General features: G+C 25.2%; 1 long non-coding RNA gene across 1 annotated transcript in view; it reads right to left on the bottom strand.

The window, feature by feature from the left end:
• LOC126265062 (uncharacterized) overlaps window positions 1-19,581 on the bottom strand; it is a 67,887-nt gene extending 48,306 nt beyond the window's left edge. Inside the window, exon 1 of the long non-coding RNA XR_007547618.1 lies at window positions 19,475-19,581. This is a non-coding gene — a long non-coding RNA (uncharacterized LOC126265062). The remainder of the gene's footprint in view (window positions 1-19,474) is intronic.
• Window positions 19,582-26,691: the final 7,110 nt, after the last annotated feature.

The raw sequence follows: 26,691 nt of genomic DNA, 5'->3' as shown, positions 1-26,691 counted from the left end.
TTGTTATAGTATTATTACATATTTGTTTTGTTTATGAGTAAGTACAGAACATCTTTTAAATTGGAGATGAACGATTGAAGAGTTGCATCGGATCTTGTCCAGTCTTCCTTGGCAAATAATCCAAGCTACAGAACAGTTTTCTCGAAATACTAATTATAAGATAACAAGTAATTAAATTTCCTTTGATATCACCATGTTTCAAGATAGAGATCAATCTCTTTGATAGACTGCGCAAGTCATACGTGTTTGTGTATGTTGTTATAGTATTATTACATATTTGTTTCGTTTACGAGGAAGTACAGAACATCTTTTAAATTGGAGATGAACGATTGAAGAGTTGAATCGGATCTTGTCCAGTCTTCCTTGGCAAAAATCCAAGCTACAGAACAGTTTTCTCGAAATACTAATTGTAAGATAATAAGTAATTAAATTCCCTTTGATATCGCCATGTTTCCAGATAGAGACCAATCTCTTTGATAGACTGCGCAAGTCATATTTGTTTGTGTATGTTGTTATAGTATTATTATACATTTGTTTTGTTCATGAGGAAGTACAGAACATCTTTTAAATTGGAGATGAATGATTGAAGAGTTGCATCAGATCTTGTCCAGTCTTCCTTGGCAAAAATCCAAGCTACAGAACAGTTTTCTCGAAATACTAATTGTAAGACAATAAGTAATTAAATTCCCTTTGATATCGCCATGTTTCCAGATAGAGACCAATCTCTTTGATAGACTGCGCAAGTCATACGTGTTTGTGTATGTTGTTATAGTATTATTACATATTTGTTTCGTTTATGAGGAAGTACAGAACATCTTTTAAATTGGAGATGAACGACTGAAGAGTTGCACCGGATCTTGTCCAGTCTTCCTTGGCAAATAAGCCAAGCTACAGAACAGTTTTCTCGAAATACTAATTGTAAGATAACAAGTAATTAAATTTCTTTTGATATCTCCATGTTTCAAGATAGAGATCAATCTCTTTGATAGACTGCGCAAGTCATACGTGTTTGTGTATGTTGTTATAGTATTATTACATATTTGTTTTGTTTACAAGGAAGTACAGAACATCTTTTAAATTGGTGATGAACGATTGAAGAGTTGCATCGGATCTTGTCCAGTCTTCCTTGGCAAATAATCCAAGCTACAGAACAGTTTTCTCGAAATACTAATTGTAAGATAATAAGTAATTAAATTCCCTTTGATATCGCCATGTTTCCAGATAGAGACCAATCTCTTTGATAGACTGCGCAAGTCATACGTGTTTGTGTATGTTGTTATAGTATTATTACATATTTGTTTCGTTTACGAGGAAGTACAGAACATCTTTTAAATTGGAGATGAATGATTGAAGAGTTGCATCAGATCTTGTCCAGTCTTCCTTGGCAAATAATCCAAGCTACAGAACAGTTTTCTCGAAATACTAATTATAAGATAACAAGTAATTAAATTTCCTTTGATATCTCCATGTTTTAAGATAGAGATCAATCTCTTTGATAGACTGCGCAAGTCATACGTATTTGTGTATGTTGTTATAGTATTATTACATATTTGTTTCGTTTACGAGGAAGTACAGAACATCTTTTAAATTGGAGATGAATGATTGAAGAGTTGCATCAGATCTTGTCCAGTCTTCCTCGGCAAATAATCCAAGCCACAGAACAGTTTTCTCGAAATACTAATTGTAAGATAACAAGTAATTAAATTTCCTTTGATATCGCCATGTTTCAAGATAGAGATCAATCTCTTTGATAGACTGCGCAAGTCATATTTGTTTGTGTATGTTGTTATAGTATTATTACATATTTGTTTCGTTTACGAGGAAGAACAGAACATCTTTTAAATTGGAGATGAATGATTGAAGAGTTGCATCAGATCTTGTCCAGTCTTCCTCGGCAAATAATTCAAGCCACAGAACAGTTTTCTCGAAATACTAATTGTAAGATAACTAGTAATTAAATTCCCTTTGACATCGCCATGTTTCCAGATAGAGACCAATCTCTTTGATAGACTGCGCAAGTCATATTTGTTTGTGCATGTTGTTATAGTATTATTACATATTTGTTTTGTTTATGAGTAAGTACAGAACATCTTTTAAATTGGAGATGAACGATTGAAGAGTTGCATCGAATCTTGTCCAGTCTTCCTTGGCAAATAATCCAAGCTACAGAACAGTTTTCACGAAATACTAATTATAAGATAACAAGTAATTAAATTTCCTTTGATATCGTCATGTTTCAAGGTAGAGATCAATCTCTTTGATAGACTACGCTAGTCATACGTGTTTGTGTATGTTGTTATAGTATTATTACATATTTGTTTCGTTTACGAGGAAGTACAGAACATCTTTTAAATTGGGGATGAATGATTGAAGAGTTGCATCGGATCTTGTCCAGTCTTCCTTGGCAAATAATCCAAGCTACAGAACAGTTTTCTCGAAATACTAATTGTAAGATAATAAGTAATTAAATTCCCTTTGATATCGCCATGTTTCCAGATAGAGACCAATCTCTTTGATAGACTGCGCAAGTCATATTTGTTTGTGTATGTTGTTATAGTATTATTATACATTTGTTTTGTTCATGAGGAAGTACAGAACATCTTTTAAATTGGAGATGAATGATTGAAGAGTTGCATCAGATCTTGTCCAGTCTTCCTTGGCAAAAATCCAAGCTACAGAACAGTTTTCTCGAAATACTAATTGTAAGACAATAAGTAATTAAATTCCCTTTGATATCGCCATGTTTCCAGATAGAGACCAATCTCTTTGATAGACTGCGCAAGTCATACGTGTTTGTGTATGTTGTTATAGTATTATTACATATTTGTTTCGTTTACGAGGAAGTACAGAACATCTTTTAAATTGGAGATGAATGATTGAAGAGTTGCATCAGATCTTGTCCAGTCTTCCTTGGCAAATAATCCAAGCTACAGAACAGTTTTCTCGAAATACTAATTATAAGATAACAAGTAATTAAATTTCCTTTGATATCTCCATGTTTTAAGATAGAGATCAATCTCTTTGATAGACTGCGCAAGTCATACGTATTTGTGTATGTTGTTATAGTATTATTACATATTTGTTTCGTTTACGAGGAAGTACAGAACATCTTTTAAATTGGAGATGAATGATTGAAGAGTTGCATCAGATCTTGTCCAGTCTTCCTCGGCAAATAATCCAAGCCACAGAACAGTTTTCTCGAAATACTAATTGTAAGATAACAAGTAATTAAATTTCCTTTGATATCGCCATGTTTCAAGATAGAGATCAATCTCTTTGATAGACTGCGCAAGTCATATTTGTTTGTGTATGTTGTTATAGTATTATTACATATTTGTTTCGTTTACGAGGAAGAACAGAACATCTTTTAAATTGGAGATGAATGATTGAAGAGTTGCATCAGATCTTGTCCAGTCTTCCTCGGCAAATAATTCAAGCCACAGAACAGTTTTCTCGAAATACTAATTGTAAGATAACTAGTAATTAAATTCCCTTTGACATCGCCATGTTTCCAGATAGAGACCAATCTCTTTGATAGACTGCGCAAGTCATATTTGTTTGTGCATGTTGTTATAGTATTATTACATATTTGTTTTGTTTATGAGTAAGTACAGAACATCTTTTAAATTGGAGATGAACGATTGAAGAGTTGCATCGAATCTTGTCCAGTCTTCCTTGGCAAATAATCCAAGCTACAGAACAGTTTTCACGAAATACTAATTATAAGATAACAAGTAATTAAATTTCCTTTGATATCGTCATGTTTCAAGGTAGAGATCAATCTCTTTGATAGACTACGCTAGTCATACGTGTTTGTGTATGTTGTTATAGTATTATTACATATTTGTTTCGTTTACGAGGAAGTACAGAACATCTTTTAAATTGGGGATGAATGATTGAAGAGTTGCATCGGATCTTGTCCAGTCTTCCTTCGCAAATAATCCAAGCTACAGAACAGTTTTATCGAAATACTAATTGTAAGATAACAAGTAATTAAATTTCATTTAATATCTCCATGTTACAAGATAGAGTTCCCTCTATTTGATAGATTGCGCCTATCATATTTGTTTGTGGATGCTGTTCTAGTATTATTACATATTTCGAAATACTAATTGTAACGTAACAAGTAACTAAATATCAAATGATATCGCCATGTTTGAAGACTGAAGCTTCTGTACTTGAAACACTGCGCATGTCATTCCATATTGTACCACAAACGTGGCAAGCTGTGTAAGAAGACACACCCACAAATTTAGTTAAGCTTTACTCCTAAACTTTTTTTTTTTTGAATTTAGGTAAAAGTAAAACGTAAATCTATAATAAACCAAAACAAAATAAATATGTTTTAATTGAAACACATTTTTTAACTTTTTAAACTGCATCTTCTAACTAAAGATGATACAGTTTTAAGTAACCAGGTAATCCCCTTATGGTCAATGGCCAAAATATGGTTCCACTTTGTTAATTTTAATGTTCTATTATATTACTAATTTTTTTTAAGAAAGCTACCACTATTAAAAATAATATAAGACCTTCCTCCTAACATACAACACTAAACACGCTTTAGAGTCACCAAGCGCCCCATAACGGAAATTAAATTTCTTGGGCGAAGGCCTGCCGAAATCACATCAAATTCCATAAGCTAAAACCGTATCATTAGCTACTTTGTCTTACATTGTAACACACTGCGTGTGCACAGCTGTCCTTGACTAATAAGAAATATTACGTGAATATATTATTCAATTTGGGCGGGCTCCTAAGAAGCCCTGCCATTTTAAACATGTGTTCCCCGTGCGAATTCAGGTCCCGTCTTTCGTTTGCCCGTTTTACGAATCGGGAAAGTTTCATGGCAATTTAATTCTTGACTTGCACTGCCAAAAATGGAGGTCATTACTGATACAACTTTGGAACGTGCCATTTATTTCCATACCCGACACTTTTTTTTTTACTTGAGTTACAATTAAATTTCATTCAAATTTTATTTTGTGGTGAGCACTAAACATGTTAATATTAGAAAGTGTAGGAACTATTTGTTTATTACACTTGCAAAAACAATAAATAACATTACCCTAAAAGCTTTTGCGTGATTAAAGTAACCGGAGAATATATTTTCTGAAATAATCGTTTTAATTAAATTTCGTTAATGGAAGTGGAAAACTAAATATATATCTAGCAACTGGAAAGTTTCCTTATAAAGACGTCTACGAAGTTTCCAAGCATGCGAGAATATCGAAAACAAAACAGCGGTAGTTTGGCGCATTTCAAACGATAATTACCAAAGAACAATTTAGATTTTACACGTTTTCCGGTGCTGCCTGAAAGTTTTATTGCATTTTTGAAGTTGAATTAAAATTCGTATTGTGTTTGTTGCAGAACTTACATCGAGAAAATTGGAATCATTTCCAGAAAACCAATTTACAAAACGTCAATGTTTGATGGTATATTGCCACTTTATGTCTAAAAATATAATCTATTGAAATCTGAGTAAAATAATAACTACAGAGGGTAGATCGAATCTATTTTTCAAGAGGCTTGCCCTCCCCAAGTATTTGCATCTCCTCGCCATAAATTTTAGCATGGGAACCTGAAGGAAAATTGCTTATAGGGTCCGAAAATGGGTGTTTTACAAAGATTGAAGAACAACTTTTAATGACAGTTTGTTTCATCCCACAAAAAGTCTTTGTATATTTTATTAGTGACATAAGACCCCATAAAAGAGATAATAAAATTTGATATAATCGTTAGAATTTGTGTGGCATTTCTTCAAAAAAAAAAAGACAATTTACGAGGTGATTAAACTAAAATGAAATCAATTGTTTAACAAGCGGCCAATATGTGGCAAGATTATTATTTTAACGACCATAACGTAATATCGTCACAATTAACACCCAATATAAACTGTTTTGTTATTATTATAAAACCTTATATATACCTATATTATTTATAGGAAACATAAAAGATTTTATTGTCGACTTTAATTTACGATCGTAATACATTAACAAAATTCTTGTCATACAGAAGCGTAATTAGCACTTTAATCGATTTTATGTATTTTCTATATACTTACATAGCATGACAGATTAGATTTACGATGTTTTGCTATTTATAAGACATATTTACTTGAGGATTGCTTCTGGGAATCAGTGAAGTACTAAAATTAACTTTTAACTTGTAATTAAACTTACAAAAGTCTTGAATTTTATGACTGATATGTGGTCAAATAAACTCTTGTTCAACAATAACCGTCTACTAAACTAATGACTGAGTAAGGTTATTTAAAAACACAGTCTAACTTTTCGTTTTAGTGACTTCCATCAACTCAGTGGTCATTTGTATCACATTACCTAAGAATTCAGGATATTTCAGAACTTGACCAATTCTGACATTAGAGAAATTTATAAATGTGTAGCCACTTTTCCAATCAATTATTTTAATTGCTTTTTCTTTTTCATCTCATTCTCTGATTTTGACTACTAAGTCAGGTTATTTAAAAACACCGACTAATCTGGTTTACATTTAAGTCATTTCTATCAACTAAAAAGTTAGAGGTTAGTTGTATCACATTATCTAAGAATTCAGGATATTCCAGAACTTGACCAATTCTGTCCCTAATTTCTTTGTAAAAAATATCTAATTTATTTTATAATAAAAACATTAGAGAAATTTATGAATGAGTAGCCACTTTTCCAATCAATTATTTTAATTGTTTTTTCTTTTTCATCTCATTCTCTGATTTTGACTACTAAGTCAGGTTATTTAAAAACACCGACTAAACTGGTTTACATTTAAGTGATTTCTATCAACTAAAAAGTTAGAGGTTAGTTGTATCACATTATCTAAGAATTCGGAATGTTTCAGAACATGACCAATTCTGTCAATAATTTCTTTGTAAAAAATATCTAATTTATTTTATAATAAAAACATTAGAGAAATTTATAAATGAATAGCTACTTTTCCAATCAATTATTTTATTTGTTTTTTCTTCTTCATCTCATTCTCTGATTTTGACTACTAAGTCAGGTTATTTAAAAATACCGACTAATCTGGTTTACATTTAAGTGACTTCTATCAACTAAAAAGTTAGAGGTTAGTTGTATCACATTATCTAAGAATTCGGGATGTTTCAGAACTTGACCAATTCTGTCCCTAATTTCTTTGTCAAAAATCTCTAATATATTTTATAATATAAACATTAGAGAAATTTATGAATGAGTAGCCACTTTTCCAATCAATTATTTTAATTGTTGTTTCTTGTTCATCTCATTCTCTGATTTTGACTACTAAGTCGGGTTATTTAAAAACATCGACTAATCTGATTTACATTTAAGTGATTTCTATCAATTAAAAAGTTAGAGGTCAGTTATATCACATTATCTAAGAATTCAGGATGTTTCAGAACTTGACAAATTCTGTCCCTAATTTATGTGTAAAAAATTTCTAATATATTTTATAATAAAAACTTTAGAGAAATGTATGAATGAATAGCCACTTTTCCAATCAATTATTTTAATTGCTTTTTCTTTTTCATCTCATTCTCTGATTTTGTCTATTAATTCAGGTTATTTAAAATCACCGACTAATCTGGTTTACATTTAAGTGATTTCTATCAACTAAAAAGTTAGAGGTTAGTTGTATCACATTATCTAAGAATTCAGGATGTTTCAGAACTTGACCAATTCTGTCCCTAATTTCTTTGTAAAAAATATCTAATTTATTTTATAATAAAAACATTAGAGAAATTTATGAATGAGTAGCCACTTTTCCAATCAATTATTTTAATTGCTTTTTCTTTTTCATCTCATTCTCTGATTTTGACTACTAAGTCAGGTTATTTAAAAACACCGACTAATCTGGTTTACATTTAAGTGATTTCTATCAACTAAAAAGTTAGAGGTTAGTTGTATCACATTATCTAAGAATTCGGAATGTTTCAGAACATGACCAATTCTGTCAATAATTTCTTTGTAAAAAATATCTAATTTATTTTATAATAAAAACATTAAAGAAATTTATAAATGAATAGCTACTTTTCCAATCAATTATTTTATTTGTTTTTTCTTCTTCATCTCATTCTCTGATTTTGACTACTAAGTCAGGTTATTTAAAAATACCGACTAATCTGGTTTACATTTAAGTGACTTCTATCAACTAAAAAGTTAGAGGTTAGTTGTATCACATTATCTAAGAATTCGGGATGTTTCAGAACTTGACCAATTCTGTCCCTAATTTCTTTGTCAAAAATCTCTAATATATTTTATAATATAAACATTAGAGAAATTTATGAATGAGTAGCCACTTTTCCAATCAATTATTTTAATTGTTGTTTCTTGTTCATCTCATTCTCTGATTTTGACTACTAAGTCGGGTTATTTAAAAACATCGACTAATCTGATTTACATTTAAGTGATTTCTATCAATTAAAAAGTTAGAGGTCAGTTATATCACATTATCTAAGAATTCAGGATGTTTCAGAACTTGACCAATTCTGTCCCTAATTTATGTGTAAAAAATCTCTAATATATTTTATAATAAAAACTTTAGAGAAATGTATGAATGAATAGCCACTTTTCCAATCAATTATTTTAATTGCTTTTTCTTTTTCATCTCATTCTCTGATTTTGTCTATTAATTCAGGTTATTTAAAATCACCGACTAATCTGGTTTACATTTAAGTGATTTCTATCAACTAAAAAGTTAGAGGTTAGTTGTATCACATTATCTAAGAATTCAGGATGTTTCAGAACTTGACCAATTCTGTCCCTAATTTCTTTGTAAAAAATATCTAATTTATTTTATAATAAAAACATTAGAGAAATTTATGAATGAGTAGCCACTTTTCCAATCAATTATTTTAATTGCTTTTTCTTTTTCATCTCATTCTCTGATTTTGACTACTAAGTCAGGTTATTTAAAAACACCGACTAATCTGGTTTACATTTAAGTGATTTCTATCAACTAAAAAGTTAGAGGTTAGTTGTATCACATTATCTAAGAATTCGGGATGTTTCAGAACTTGACCAATTCTGTCCCTAATTTCTTTGTCAAAAATCTCTAATATATTTTATAATATAAACATTAGAGAAATTTATGAATGAGTAGCCACTTTTCCAATCAATTATTTTAATTGTTGTTTCTTGTTCATCTCATTCTCTGATTTTGACTACTAAGTCGGGTTATTTAAAAACATCGACTAATCTGATTTACATTTAAGTGATTTCTATCAATTAAAAAGTTAGAGGTCAGTTATATCACATTATCTAAGAATTCAGGATTTTTCAGAACTTGACCAATTCTGTCCCTAATTTATGTGTAAAAAATCTCTAATATATTTTATAATAAAAACTTTAGAGAAATGTATGAATGAATAGCCACTTTTCCAATCAATTATTTTAATTGCTTTTTCTTTTTTATCTCATTCTCTGATTTTGTCTATTAATTCAGGTTATTTAAAAACACCGACTAATCTGGTTTACATTTAAGTGATTTCTATCAACTAAAAAGTTAGAGGTTAGTTGTATCACATTATCTAAGAATTCAGGATGTTTCAGAACTTGACCAATTCTGTCCCTAATTTATGTGTAAAAAATCTCTAATATATTTTATAATAAAAACTTTAGAGAAATGTATGAATGAATAGCCACTTTTCCAATCAATTATTTTAATTGCTTTTTCTTTTTTATCTCATTCTCTGATTTTGTCTATTAATTCAGGTTATTTAAAAACACCGACTAATCTGGTTTACATTTAAGTGATTTCTATCAACTAAAAAGTTAGAGGTTAGTTGTATCACATTATCTAAGAATTCAGGATGTTTCAGAACTTGACCAATTCTGTCCCTAATTTATGTGTAAAAAATCTCTAATATATTTTATAATAAAAACTTTAGAGAAATTTATGAATGAATAGCCACTTTTCCAATCAATTATTTTAATTGTTGTTTCTTGTTCATCTCATTCTCTGATTTTGACTACTAAGTCGGGTTATTTAAAAACATCGACTAATCTGATTTACATTTAAGTGATTTCTATCAATTAAAAAGTTAGAGGTCAGTTATATCACATTATCTAAGAATTCAGGATGTTTCAGAACTTGACCAATTCTGTCCCTAATTTCTTTGTAAAAAATCTCTAATTTATTTTATAATAAAAACATTAGAGAAATTTATGAATGAATAGCCACTTTTCCAATCAATTATTTTAATTGCTTTTTCTTTTTCATCTCATTCTCTGATTTTGTCTATTAATTCAGGTTATTTAAAAACACCGACTAATCTGGTTTACATTTAAGTGATTTCTATCAACTAAAAAGTTAGAGGTTAGTTGTATCACATTATCTAAGAATTCAGGATGTTTCAGAACTTGACCAATTCTGTCCCTAATTTCTTTGTAAAAAATCTCTAATTTATTTTATAATAAAAACATTAGAGAAATTTATGAATGAATAGCCACTTTTCCAATCAATTATTTTAATTGCTTTTTCTTTTTCATCTCATTCTCTGATTTTTACTGCTAAGTCAGGTTATTTAAAAAAACCGACTAATCTGGTTTACATTTAAGTGATTTCTATCAACTAAAAAATTAGAGGTTAGTTGTATCACATCATCTAAGAATTCAGGATGTTTCACAACTTGACCAATTCTGTTCCTATTTTCTTTATAAAATAATATCTAATATTTCTTATAATAAAAGCAATAGAGAAATTTATGAATGAATAGTCACTTTTCCAGTCAATTATTTTAAAGGTTTATTTCTTTTTCGTGTAATTCTCTGCACATACATGCATCTAATATACGGTAAAACAAAATTAACTAACCTGGTCCAACAACAAAACTCACTGGAACCTAACTACACTGATTAAAGTTCGAAAAGGGACTGATAAGTCGTGTCCAAAAAATAGCCCAAGTTCAGTCCCACACCAATAAAACAAATTGGGCACTTGGCCTCGAAATTTACAGTCACACGGAAGGGTTTGTTTTATTCGAGCTTCGTTGAAGGGTTAGGTCAGTTACTCGTACATTTTTTGTCGTGCCATAAAAAACCCTTTTGCTTTTAATAAATTACTGCAATGACGGTACACCTGAAGGTCAACGGACGTTTTGCAAAATAAAAAATTGTAAAGGTAATTATTATGTTTGCTGGCAAACAGGTAGGGATTCGCAAACACCGACTGTACAATACAGTGTCGTGAATAATTGACTAATAACTCTTTAGCGTCAATAAATCTGCAATAAAAAGGCTTGTAAAAGCATAAAATCCGTCTTTAAAGGTTTTTTTTAATGTTTTACGTCTTTTTAAATACCTGCGAAAATATAAAAAGTGAAATTCGCACTTTTACTTTACTTAATAATTACTGTCTATATTTTTCATATTTTTTGTAACTTTTTAAATAATGTAAAATAACATTTTTTTCATAAAATAGAGCCTGTCATCAAATTTAAACAGAAATAATTTATCTTATTATTATTATTAATCTATCCCATAAATTATTTTTTAAGAAAAAAAAAGAAGAAGTTAAGATGTGTCTATAATGCATAAATATTTTGCCTGAAACTATTTTTAGGTGGTACTCTAAAATAACATTATTTGTATAAAATATTGTCTATTGTCAAATTATATATATAAAATAAATTATTTCATGTCAAATAACCAAAAAAATTAAGATACTTTTATAATTAATAAATATTTTTTAAATAAATCTTTGTTAATTATGATAATTATAAGAATTTTCTGCAAAATAATTTTACAAATCTTTAAACATTTTATTGTTGATCAAATTTAAATTATTGTGTTTTAAAACACTAAGGTTTAAAATTTTATTATGTACAATTTGATTTTAATATATTTTAGCATTCTTTTTACCTTACTAATTTTTTCTATAACTAATAACTATTGTCCAAATAAATAATTTTTTAAGAATTATAATTTTTAAGTCGTATTAATAACAATTTGTTACAAAAATAATTTTATTTATTATAGTAGAATAATTAACACTGAATAGATTTAAATAATTAGTAATTAGTTCAAATTTTGATAAATAAAAATTCATTTATTGAACTTATTGTAAAGTAATATCATTTCATTCATTCATTCATTCATTCATTCATTCATTCATTCATTGATTCATTTTAATTCATTCATTCATTTTAAATTAACTTAAAAAATATACGTTGATGATCTTTGATTTGAATACATACATGTTTTTTAGCTTTAGTTTTGCTATTAAAATAATCTAATTTTTGTAATTAAAAAAAATAATTCTATGGAAAATTTAAAATTAAAAAAATATTACTTATTAAAATTTTAAGTTAAAATAAGTTTTGTAGTTTATAGATAAAGATAGATTTTACTAGAATTTTATACTTTCATTGTAGGAGCAATAAACTATTATTATTATTGAAAAAGGGGTACTTAATAATAATATAATAATTATAATATTATTAATTATTATTATCAAATATTATTGATATTAGTTAATTATATCATTGTTCATGTTTTTATCTTTAATCTTCTTCATTTTATATATTATATTTTTTAAATATAAATAAAATAAAATTTAAATCTATAGAAAATTTAAGATTGAAAAAAGATTTTTTCAAATTTCTCTTTTATAATTAATAGCTAAATTAATAAAAAAATTAATTAAGATGCTTTTATAATTAATAAATATATATAAATAGGTAAATCTTTGTTATTAAGATTTAATATTTTATTATACTATAAAGCCTATTAATAATAATTTTCTGTAAAATAATTTTATAAATTTTTATCTTTAAATATTTTATTGTTGACCAAATTTAAATTGTTTTTTAAAACAAAAAAAGTAATTTTTTTGAGGTTTAAAATTTTATTATATACATTTTGCTTTAAATATATTTTAACGTTCTGTTTACCTTCCTAATTTTTCTATAACTAATAAATATTGTTCAAATAAATCATTTTTAGGGATTAAAATTTTGTTACAAAAATAATTAAATTTATTTTAATAGAATAATTAACATTAAATAGATTTAAACAAAGTAAAATAAATTTTAATTCTATGAAAAACTTAAATTTGAAAAATTTTTAATTTTTAAATTTTTGTATTATAATTTATTGATAAATGTAAAAAACTAGAATTATTGCTATATAATATTTTTATTTTTTGAAATTTTTATACTTGAACTACATTTAATTGAAATTATTTTTTATGCTATAAATAGATTTTTGTGCGAGCAATTATTTTATTATTATTTTTGAAAATATCTTTAGTTTTGTTATAAAAAATCTACTTCATTTTATATACAATGTTCATTTCATAAAATTTTTGTAAATAAAATTGCTGTAGAAAATTTAAAATTGAAAAAAAAAATATTTTAACCTTTCTTTTATGCAATAAATTATTATTATTATTGAGAATTCACGATATTTAATAATAGTTTTATATGTATTTACGTAATATACATTCATTGTTCATTTTTTCTATCTTTAGTTTTGTTATTAAAAAAACTTCATGTTATGAACAAATTTCGTCTTTTAAAATTTTGTTTGTAAATTTATAGCCAAATTTAAGGCCATATTTTAGTAGAATTAATATTATATTTCATTCTTTTTCTTGAAATTTTGAATGTCTTGAAATTTGAACTGTTTTTAATTTAAAATATTTGTTAATAATGAATTATTAATAATACTTTTATGTAATACAATAATTTTTCGTGAAAAAATAAAATTTAAAAATTATTAACACTTTTATTTTTGTATTAGTTCTTTCCTAAACATTGACAAAGGTATGTTACAATATGCTATTCAAAATAAAAAAGTAATAATTAATAAAATTATAATTTATTCTTCCTGTTCTAAGAGTTTTTTGAAGCATTTTTGTATAATTTTTTATTACTTGTATATTGTAGCAAAGTAAAAAAATGAAATGTGCTCATTAAATTGACACTGGTTAATTTAATCGAAAAGTACCATATATGTTTTGTTGTTAATAAATATTATATGCCATTTTAAGATGCAACAAGATTTTTATATAAAAGCAGCTTAAGACTTTTATGATTTAATTAAACAAATCCTACAGCCACAAAATTGGCAATCAATTAATTTTATGTTGGGGGCAAAATAAAACAAAACCATACGAAATTATTGCTATGCAAAAGGGAAACTTTTGAAGCATTTTAGTACTACTAAACTTTATGATTAGTGTTTTTTTATGGCTTCTAACTGTCGATTTCGCTTTTTGCATGGCTTATTTTTATGATGGCCCAAATTGACAATTGACATATAAAGAGAGCATTTTATATAACAACTCCTTTTTACAGACACATCGTAATCATAAAAAAATGCATCGACTCAACCGAAAATAACGAATTCGCGGTGATAAAGTAAAAAGGCATGCGATGCACTTTTTATAGCACGATTAACCTTTAATAGTGCGATAAGACGTGGAGGGCTATGCGAAATTAATAAAACACGTAACATTTAATCAATGACTTAAACCGAATAAATTATTAGGCGCTTTTGCGTACGAGGCATTCTCCCATAATCGGTGTAACCTATACGGCACAAACTTATTAGAATTGGTAATAATCCTTGAGGAGGTCATTGAATCCCCTAAGATGCAATAAATTCCTGTGAACGGGTTACAGAGAATCAGTTCTTTATTTTTCGTTCCATCTTAGATAACTCTTCGGCTTTGACTCTTGACCGTTTCATTTTTTTTTTCTTTCTTTCTTTCTCTCTTAAAGAATTAAACTGTAAATCACGTTGTCCGGTTTCGAATGCATTCCAAATCCGCCGTAATGTTTTTTTATGGTTACTCGGTAAACGCCACGGTAAAAAAATGTGTCCATAAAAAGGGTTGAGGCGACGTTTCTTAAGGTCACCGGCCAAATTACAAGAGGACCATGGCTAAAGGGTACGAAGCCGCAGGTCGGGGCATATCCGCCAGATTTTTTGTAAACATGGTTTTTTGTGACCAAATAAAATTAACCACATGACCACAATGTTTATGGTGACATCTGGTACGCCGGTAGCTTTGGTCTGGACATGACAAATTGTTTATAAAAATTATTTGAGTGCTAAAATAAAATTTATAATAACAATAAAGATTATAAATTCGTTATACGGTGTCGCCTAAAACTTAACTTAATCTTTATTATGGCGATAAAAAATACGATGGTAAATTAAGCCATTTTAGACATTTTTACACACACTTTTGTTTAAGTATTGTCTGTAATGAGCCGTTTATGGACGCTAATGCGATGTTAAGCAAATTTACATTTGCCAAAAACACGCGTGTGGATAATTAAAATACACTTTTTAATCGTAGGAAGTTGTTTAAATTTTTATGATCCGCCTTGAACTAGATAAATTTAAATATTTGAAACGTAGAATAATTTTGGAGGTTTCAGGGATTTGCAAACACATCTGTAAAATCTAAAATATATTTAGAAAACCAAATAAAAGTACGTATTTTCAAGTATTAGTTATGGTGAATATAAAAAATACGTCTCGATCAAAAAGGAGGGTTATCTGAATTATGGGTCAAATGCATATTTAAAACGTGTCAACTGTGACATTATCAGTTATTTATTAACAAACAAACATTTTTTTATCCAATCAAATAAACTAAACAAGCTTTACATTTTATTTATGTATACATATAAATACGATAACGACTTTCTGCTGTGATATATTTTTCTATCTGTATTATTTATTTTTTTCTATAATAAATATACATATTGATGAAAGGGATTAATGATAATCAAATGTTTTTTTTAACATCTATTGATATTAATTTGTTTACTAAAATTAATATGTGAGAAACTAACAGTAAGTAATGGAGTTTAAACTCAACACCATACTTGTTGGTAAAAATATTATGATTACCATAAGTTAGGGTAATACAGAAACATATCAGCCTATGACTGCGTAAGAAGTCGATTGTATCCACTTCCTTTTGCTTTTAATATCATGAATCAATTAATTAACATATTTTAACAACAAATGATTAATTTGGCTAAATATCTTTGGAAAAAAATACATTAGAAGATTTACTTTTAGCTAGTATGTCTATAAAAACATACAGTTCAAATTTGACTTATTTATTTAAAAAATATAATAATAATAAAATTAAATATAATTTTATTAATTATATTATATTAATAAATTATAATTTAATTTTCTGTTAAAATTTAGATATAGTTAATATGTCTATAAAAATATACATTTGAAAAATAGATTTAGTTAATATGTCTATAAAAACATACACTTCAAAAGTTTTCAACTTTATTTAAAAATTATTATAATAAAATTATAACAATTATAATTTAATTTTTTGGTAAAATATAGATTTAGTTAATATGTCTATAAAAATATACAGTTCAAATGTTTTCAATTTTATTTTCAAACAAATTTTGAAAGTAATGCATTTAATTTGATAATAATGGCATTAGCTAATTACAATTTATGAAATACACTTTAATCAAGGACTTATTGATAAGTTCACTGAATTTTCTTGTTCAAAATTGAAAGTTTTCAATATAAATAAAACATACTAAACAAGTATTGGATTTTTCCTGTGAATAAAACTATTTGGATTAGGTAATGTGTCTATAAAAACATAAACAAACAGTTTAAATTTTATGTTATATTCTTGTTTAATTTAAAACAAATTATGCAAATAATAAATTTAATTAAATAATAAAAACATACACTCTATTTAATTTGTGAAACTATAAAAATATTATAGCCAATGACAAAATTTAATTTTGCCCCGTTTACTTGTTCAAAAATTATAATAACCTAAACTTTCCATTTTTTTAAAATACAAGTGATGATTTGTCCTTCTTTTAAGAACTTTTAGATTTAGTTAATTTGTACAAAAAACAGTTTAAATTTGATGACATTTTCGTGTTAAAAGTTATGGTAACCAAAGTTTTCAAATTTAATTTAAAACAAATTATGCAATTAATATATTTAATTTACTTATAAAAACATATTATTTAATTAATAAGACTATAAAAACATTTTAACCATCGACAATTTTTAATTTAACTCGTAAAAAAATTACATTTACTGAAGTTTTTAATTTTCATAATATTATTAGATAAGACTTTGACTTGCCCTGCTTATAAAAGCTCTTAATCTAATTAATTACATTATAAAAACAAAGAGTTTAAATTTGATGGTATTTACAACCAAAGTTACTTATAACAACATATTATTTAATTAATAACGCTATAAAATCATGTTCAAACATTACAATTTGTCCTACTTTTAAAAACCTTTGTGTTTAGTTAATGTGTCTATAAAACATGCACTTTAAATCTAATTTTATTTTCTTATTTAAATGTTATAACAACTGAAGTTTTCAAATTTAATTTAAAATAAATTATGCAAGTAATATATTGAATTGACTAATAAAAACATATTATTTAATTAATAATGCTATAAAAACATTTTCTCCAACGACCACTTTTAAATTTCCACATTATCTTGTAAAAAATTGCATTAACTAAAGTTTTTAACTTTTATAATATTGTTAGTTAAGAGTTACATTTGGCCTGCTTATAAAATTCTTAGATTTAGTTAATGTATCTATAAAAACATCCAATTTTAATTTTTGCTTTGTTTTCTTGTTTGAACTTTATTATAACCAAAGTTTTCAATTTTAATTTAAAGCAATTTATACAAATAATAAATTTAATTTGATAATAAAAACATACTATTTAATTAAAACATTATAAAAACATTATAACCAATAATAACATTAGTAGTAAGTGTGCCGATATAAACATATATTTTTAATCTAACTATATTTTCTTATTTAAACGTTATAACAACTGAAATTTTAAAATTTAATTTAAAATTAATGATGCGAGTAATATATTTAATGTACTAATAAAAACATATTATTTAATTAATAACGCTATAAAAATATTTTAAGCAACGACAACTTCCAAATTTGGCACATTATCTTCTTATTCAAAAATTATATTAAATGTTTTCACTTACTATTAATTAAGGGAGTGATTACTTATGAAAGCGATATGATCATATAGTGTAATCCACACTATAAAAACATATCAATCAATGATGATGTGTGAACTTGGACGATATTTTATGTTTTAAAAACAAAATGTGTCATTTCAAGTGGGATTAAATAAGTCAGGCAAAAAGTAGCAAAGTGAATGACTCTCTTTACGGCATGAATCCTCAATATTTTAGTGAACAAACACAACAATTTAAATTCAATTATCAATAAATGTAGGTTTTTATGTCTTAATTGAATTATAATAATATGGAAATTAATTAGGTCATAAAATAACAATAAGTGTCAAATAAAAGTTTAAACCGACACGATTATAATGTTTGTATACAGATAATAAAACTATTTAATGAGTCTAAATTTATTACAGATTTTTATGATCTAGTAATAATTTTATAGGCGCAATAAAACAAGTAGTAAAATTTTAGTTTGACATTTGTTTTATGTGTAAACTAACCTGCCTCAATTTTTAAAGATATTGATTAGAACTTTAAGAAGTAAATGACAAGCTTTACTTATTTTCTTAAACAATAATCTTATAACAAAGTATATTTTATGTATATTAAACGTTTTATTGATTTAAATGAACACACAATTCATTCACAATAAATATCAGTGACTGGTACAAACTTTAACTTTAAATTTGTACAACTAATTACTATTTTAAACTCTACAGAACAACCGTAAATTAGTTGTAGATTTAATGGTGTTTTCAAAATTAAATTAAATAATTAAAAAAGTACAGTAGGATAAGTTAAAGAGTAAAGTTGGCAAAGCTTTACGACTGAAATTTAAGTTTTCTCAAACAACAAACAAGTGAGCAATTTTAAATATTTAGTATAAACGCCTGAAATAATAAAAGCAATTATATGTTAATAAGTAAATATGTATATTATAGAATATTTTAGGAGAATTGGTCGTTAATTATTGTGGTATATGTGTGGGAGTATTACGTAGGCCTAAAAATATCTCCACGCAGTCTTACCTCGTTTTATCTTCGTGCAGCTAAATAAAAGATGTCAGCCGTTCATTAATGGTAAAATTAATGTGGTTGCTTTCATTTGAACGGGGCGAAATTAATTAAATTAATTAGAATAGAGTTTTGCATAAAATGTTAGTATGACGGTGAGGGCGGCAATATTGATAAAACGTCCTGTCCGTGGACCTAATAGAAAAAAGTGGCAAGAGTCATATATCTGCTCAAGCCGTTTATGGCCTCGTAAAACTTTTACGGTTATATTTTTTACACGATGATAAATTTAGGCTCAACTTCCGTCTTAAATTAAAAGCCATAATTAAACCAATCCGAAAATAAACAGGCTACCGTAACTCATCCACTACCAATTTTTTTTTACGACCGACCGAGTAATTTTACGATTTCTATTCAAGTGGCGCGACAATAAAATTGAAGTTTGACATTTCGTTCGTTTGTTTTTATTCGACCTACCTCAATGACAAGACAAAACGCTCACCAGTCACGACATTCACCGGATCGGGGTTATTGTTACTGAGCCGATTAAAATGCTTTATCCCACGGATCACCAGCAAAAAAAAAATGATAATGGAATAACATTCTACATGCACTGTGCGGATAGGACGGCAAAGGATGCAAATTGACACTGATTCGGACTTTTTTTCCTGTGTGAGTGTGTGATGAATTCGGCGCTGGATCCATACCGGCGGCCATGTTGGCATATCGACCAACGACACAAGGTTACGCCCAAACCCGTTTTGGGGCCTTTGTCAGTTGTTTGGGGCTATTGTTCAGCTAACGACCGTCTACGATGCGAAATTTAAAAAGAACTACCCTCCGGGTGACAATCAACAGCTGGTGCTCGGATGCGTTCTCCTCTGGTTTTTTTTTTTCTTCTTCTTTCAGCCATCGACGCCGCTCGTCCGACGGTTCCAGGCTGATATGCGGCGGCATTCTGATTTGCATTGACGTCGCATGTGCATTTTGGCCAAGTTGCCGTTCTTCGTCGACTGAAGGCAAAACTTGAAACAAATTTTTCAGTAGTGATTAATTAAGAAAATGAAGTTTTCAATGATCGATGAATAAATGAGTAAGAAAACCATTTTGTTGATTTACTTATTCTTAAGAACTAACTACTTCTTTAAGAGTTTTATTTGAAAACTAAAATAGACCACCATGAAGCTAATTTTTTTAATTCACTTGAAATGCGTTATCACTTCTGGTACAAATAGACGTTACACTAACTTAGTTTTATTAACTTTATTAATTAAATTAAATTCAGCCGAAATTTCTTAAAGGAATTCATTATATTTTTTGCAGATAGAGTTATTAACTAAAATTATACATAATAATGTATAATTTTAATATTTAAGAGTTCTTGTCATACAAATTGACAAAGCAACATCCTGTTAGAACACATTTTAGAGTATTCCAAAATATTAAACAGACCAAAGGATAAAAATATTTATTCACATATTTGTCAATTCTTATTTTAGCTATAAGATATGCTTCAACATATATAATATAGAAATAAAATTTCGTGTTGAATGGTGTGAAAATTTTATTTATGATCGTCCATTTGAAATAAGAAATTTATTGACATTTAAAGGGGGAAATCTAAACGATAATATCCTCAACACTTTTAACGTTTTGAAATACTCTCAGACTTTTGATAGAAAACTTCTAAACCAAATTTTTAACATTACAATTTTTGGTAATGTTTAAATAAATATCTTAAGAAGAATTAATTTTTAATTTTGTTACAAAATTTCCAGATCAGGTGGAAGATAACTGCCCAAAACTCATTTATTTTAAAACTAATTTTTATTTAATTTTAACATACTATGAACACCTTCTACAGATACTTCTTCATCCTTAAAATTTCGAGATAATATGACCTGTTTACTTGAATTTGCTGTTAAGATATTGAAAAAAGCTTTCCAAAAACATATTGTTTATGATATATTAAATTATCTGTTAACTATAAAAATATTCAACAGATACTTTTTATGTAATATAAGATACTTACCTAAAAATTTTTGAGATATGCCCATTTTTTTTTTTTACTTTTTTGGTATTTGCCCATAATATAATGGAAAAATCAAGGTTTAATATTTATATTTTATATTTAATATGAGACTTATGAAAATAATACAATTTAACCACAAATTACAGTTACGCCCTTTTTCTATAAATAATATTATATTATTATCTCAAAATTTACCGAAATTATGTTGTACAATTTATTATATTATATATTATATACAAATTATGTGTTTCCTTAAAATCCTTAAAATTTTGAGATATGTCCAATTTTTTTTACTTTTAATGGAATTTGCCCTTAAAATATTGGAAAAATCAAAGTTTTCAAAAATGTGCAATTTATAATAAATTAAATTATCTTTTGCTAAAATATAACATTATTATTTCCGATAAATTTAGGGATATTAAATATGGGACTAATGGAAATAACCACAAAATTTAATTACGCCTTTTTTTATAAGTAACAATTTTATATTATTATCTCGAAATTTGTCAAAATTATATATAATTAAATATTATTTTAAATATAATTTATTATGTTATATATTTTATATAAACTATGTTTTCTTAAAATCTTTAAAATTTTGAGATAATATATCCTTTTTTTTTAATTTATTGGAATTTGCCCTTAAAATATTGAAAAAATCAAGGTTTTCAAAAACACGTAATTTATAGTTTATTAAATTATCTTTAAGTAAAATATAACAATATTATTTCTGATAAATTTAGAGATATTAAATATGGGACTAATGTAAATAACACAATTTAACCTTAAATTTTAGTTACGCCCTTTTTTATCAATTATTTAATATTATTATCTAGAAATTTACCAAAATTAAATATAATTTAATATTATATTAAACATGATTTATTATATTATTTATTTTATTCAAATTATGTGTTTTCTTAAAATCCTTAAAATTTTGAGATAATATGTCCAATTTTACTTTATTGGAATTTGCCCTTAAAATAGTGGAAAAATCAAGGTTTTTAAAAATATGTAATTTATAATATATTAATTTATCTTTAGCTAAAATATAACAATATTATTTTTGATAAATTTAGAGTTATTTAATATAGTTATAATATTATAATCTCGAAATTATATATAATTTAATATTATAGTAAATATAATTTATTATATTTATACAATTTATGTATTTCTTGAAACAGTGATTTTTTGATATTTTATAGGATGTTTATTTAAATAATTTAAAAAAGTGCATATAGAAACATTTTAAGGTTTATCAAAAACAAATTAAATAAAAAAGTTATACAACCATCTTTTAAGTTTGGAAAATTCCAGAAATATTTTTTAACGAATTATCTTATGTAGTTGTAGATATAGATATAAAAACTGTCCGTAAAAAGCTTTTATCGCTTTGTCTAAAGAAAATTAAATAAAAGAGTTATCTCAATTTAAATTTTTTAAATCATCCATATTTGAACTCATGTCAGAAATATACAATACATGAATATAAAAAACTGACTCCAGAAATTTTTTACCATTTGTCAAAAGAAAATTAAATAAAAAACTTATAACATTTTTTCAGAACATTTGAGTTTAAAAATATATCAGAAACAGTCCAGAGTTATTAATTATCATGAAATTTTATATAATAAACCTTATTTTTTAAGGAATATTTTTATATAATAGTATACAAAATGCCTGTGAAAGGTTTTTATAGTTTATCAAATAAAAATTAAATAAAAAAGTTATGCCACTTTTTTTTTAAATCAGAAGATTTGGGTTCATAAATATTTCAGAAACGGGGAGAGATATTAACTCGAAATTTTATATGCAAAATTTTTTTGTCAAATGAAAATTAAATAAAAAAGTTATGCAACTTTTTCAGCCAAACTTAAGTTCAAAAATATTTCAGGAACGATCAGAGATATAACCTCAAATTTATTTAGAAGAAAAATTTGAAAAATTAGGTATAAAAAGTGCCTCTAGAAAAATTGTACCGTTTGTCAAAGAGTTATGTCCCTTTTTTAAAGCAGTCAAATTTGACTTCATAAATATTTCAGGGTCACGGTCAGAGATATTACTTCAAAATTTTAAAGAGACTTTATGAAGAAATTATCTTATATCAAAAGACAATTAAATAAAAAAGTTATTACACCTTTTTTGAAAAGTTTGGGGCAACGAAAGTTCTAACAAATTGAGCTTTGAACACATTTTTTTATCTTTTATACTTCATGTACATAAAAGTAGTTAAGTACCCCGTATATTATTTGTCGTATACTGTCGAGTAACAAAGCTTTATTCAAAAGTTTTTAAAATTAATAAAACTAGCTAAATAAATTTAAAAAACTGTCTATATTATGTTCTCAAAATTATTAATATTTTTTATACACATTTCCTTTTTTTGGTGCACAATGTGACGCCACTGATACACGTATGCATCACCGATTGGTCAAGGTCATTGGTAATTTAATTCTCCGACCATCTTCGACTTCGCAGATGATAAGCTTTCCCAGAGATGTTTTTTAACGATTAACGTTTAATACACTTCGGAATTGATTGTTGTTACATTATTAAATCGATAAAAAAATCGTTTTTGCAATATCAGCCGTCATTTACATCTAATTTTAAAACGGTTTTCAGGGAATCCTTCCACCCCGTTAAGCGTCTGTGTTTCAGAAAAGTCATTATAACGACGACATTTACTATCGATTCGCCGCGACGTTTTCTCACGGCTTTCATGAATTTAATCGATAATTGTCACCATTGGATCGACTATCTGGCACCAATTATATTTAATAAAGCATCAAAATATTTATTTACTTCATTAAATATGGGAAAGCAATTAAAATTTCACGCCCGGGATATTGTGCTATTAATAACATTCTACCTAATTTATATTACTCAGACAAACATTTAATTGGACCAGAATAATAAATAAGTGCAGCATTTCTGGCCATTCGGAATATTAAGCAGTCAGGTTAGTGAAGCTTAAACGTATTTATATTCATTATGGTGAGGCCGTAAATTGCTCTGCAGACACATCCATGGACTTACTTTACTTTGAAACTTAAGGTGTTCTTTCATACCACATACAATAAACGAAGTCGATTGATCTATATACAAATTTAGCTAATTGAAAATATTGTTATTGTGGCAGATAACACATGATAATATCATTACTATGTTTACACACGAAAACAACTCATACGTTTAAAATAACGTGCTTTGCCATAATTATTAATTCAATTTTTTATAATAAATTAAATTTAAATATGTTGTTGTTCCGCACGAACAAATTTACATGTTTAAAATATTTTTATTTTGTTCAGATAATTTAAAAGAAATATTGAGCGCTGTTCCGATTAATTTAAATGAATTCATCTTTTTTTTTTTTTAATTGTCCTTTTTATTTACTTTTTTAAATCATTTTATTTTCATCATTATTTTTAATAATTTTAAATAAATGACGTTTAATTATCTTTATTGTTTAATGCATCAATAAACTAATCTGACAAATAAAATTATGTTAAATATTAAGAATAGAAATTAAAAAAAAAATATATTTTATATATATTTTGTTTTAATTATTATTTTAAATTTAAGTTAATTATAAAATTCTTTCAAACAATATTAAATTATTTAGAATTACATAAAGAAAAAAAAACTAATTACCAATAATTTTTTGTAAATTTTGTATAGAAATTATTATTAATTTGAAATTAAATATACAATATATTATAAAAAATGATTAATATTAATATTTTTTATATGCTATTTTAATGAATAAATATTTTACTTTGATTTCTTCTTAATTAATAAAAATTAAATCATTAAATATACACTAATTCTATTATCTATTTAATTATTTCTTTTTAAAAAAATATTTGCAATTTAATTATGTAAGTATGTAAGTTAATTAATTATGTTTAAAAAGTATTGCTATCAAATATTTTCGATATATTTTGAAGTAATTTTGTTATTTATCTTCTCGAATAGCAGTTTTAATCTTAATACTAACATTTTAATGCATAATTAAAATTAAAAATAAATAATTATTATTGATTCTGTTTTATTTAATAATATAATTATTACTTTACCGATTCAGTACTTTTATATTATTTTGTAGTACTTCTAATTGGTAAAATAATATTTCAAATATTTCAAATAAATTAAAATTATTTATATTTATTAAAATAGAGTACATTTCTTTATTAATAAATAGTGTATAATACATTATAGTTATTACTGTTTCAAATAAATTAATATTATGAATATTTCTTAAAATATAACATAAAATATTTTTTATTAATAATAGTAATTATATCATAAAATAATTAAAATTAAAAAGATGTTAAATAGTATTTGTTAATACGTTTAATTTAATTTTTTTTTATTAAAATTTTAATTTTTTCTAAATTAATAAAAATCAAATCAATTTCGCTGTATTTAATTCTATAATTTAATTTTTTGTTTAATTAAAATAATTATTACTTTGTAAAATTTCTATTTATTAAATATGGCATAAAATATTTTTTATTAATAATAGTAATTATTTCAAAAAATAATTATAAAAAAAATATGTTAAATAGTATTTGCTAATAAATTTAATTTTAGTTTTTTTTATTAAAATTTTATTTTTTTCTAAATTAATAAAATTCAAATCAATTTCGCTGTATTTAATTCTATAATTTAATTTTTTATTTAAATAAAATAATTATTACTTTTGTAAAATGTTCAACTCATAATTAAATTATGAAAGTAAGATTACTCTAATATTTGTTCTATTATAAAATTTAAAAATTTTAATTAATTACAATTAAGAAGTATTACTATAAAATATTATTTCCAAATAAAATTATAAATATTTATTAAAATATGTCATGAAATATTTTTTTACTAATAAATAGTAATTATTTTATAGTAGAATAAATATTAAGCAATATTAAATTAATTAAAATTAAAATGTTTAGTTTTTGTTAATATTTTAATTTGAGTTTTTTTTATATAAAAATTTATTTTTTTTAAATTAATGAAAAGATCATTTCATTGTATTTAATTCTATTTTTTATTAAATTAAAATAATTATTTCTTTTGTAAAATTCAAATTATCTAAGTAATATTACTTTAATATTTGTTTAATTATAAAATTTAAAACATTAAATTAATTAAAATTAAAAAATTAAATAAATATTAATTAAATATTTTTTCCAAATAAATTTTATTTTTAGAGATTTTTTTAAGTAATTTAAAATTTAATATTAGAATTAATTAATTTTTATACATAGTATAATATAATGAAACATTTTTAGATTACTATTTTTTTTAATTTATAATAAAATAATTTTTACATTACATTGGAAATACTTTTATAATATTTTGTAGAACTTTTAATTGGTAGAAAATATTTCAAATGATTTAAATAAAATAAAATTATAAATATTTATTAAAATATTTTTTTATTAAAAGTAGAATATAATAACTATTTTAAGTAATATTTAATTAATTAATGATTATAAAATAATTTTTATTATCAAATTTTATGTTTTTGTATAAAATATTTTTGTTTCCTAAATATTTTAGACAATTATCGAAATATTTCCATTAATTATAAAAGAATTAATCGCCATAAAATTATAATATTAAAATATATTGAACATATTAGTTAATTAAAAATTAC

Source organism: Aethina tumida, chromosome 3 (genome assembly GCF_024364675.1).
Source record: "Aethina tumida isolate Nest 87 chromosome 3, icAetTumi1.1, whole genome shotgun sequence".
Classification (NCBI taxonomy): domain Eukaryota; kingdom Metazoa; phylum Arthropoda; class Insecta; order Coleoptera; family Nitidulidae; genus Aethina; species Aethina tumida.
This window is presented reverse-complemented; position numbering and strand designations above follow the sequence as displayed.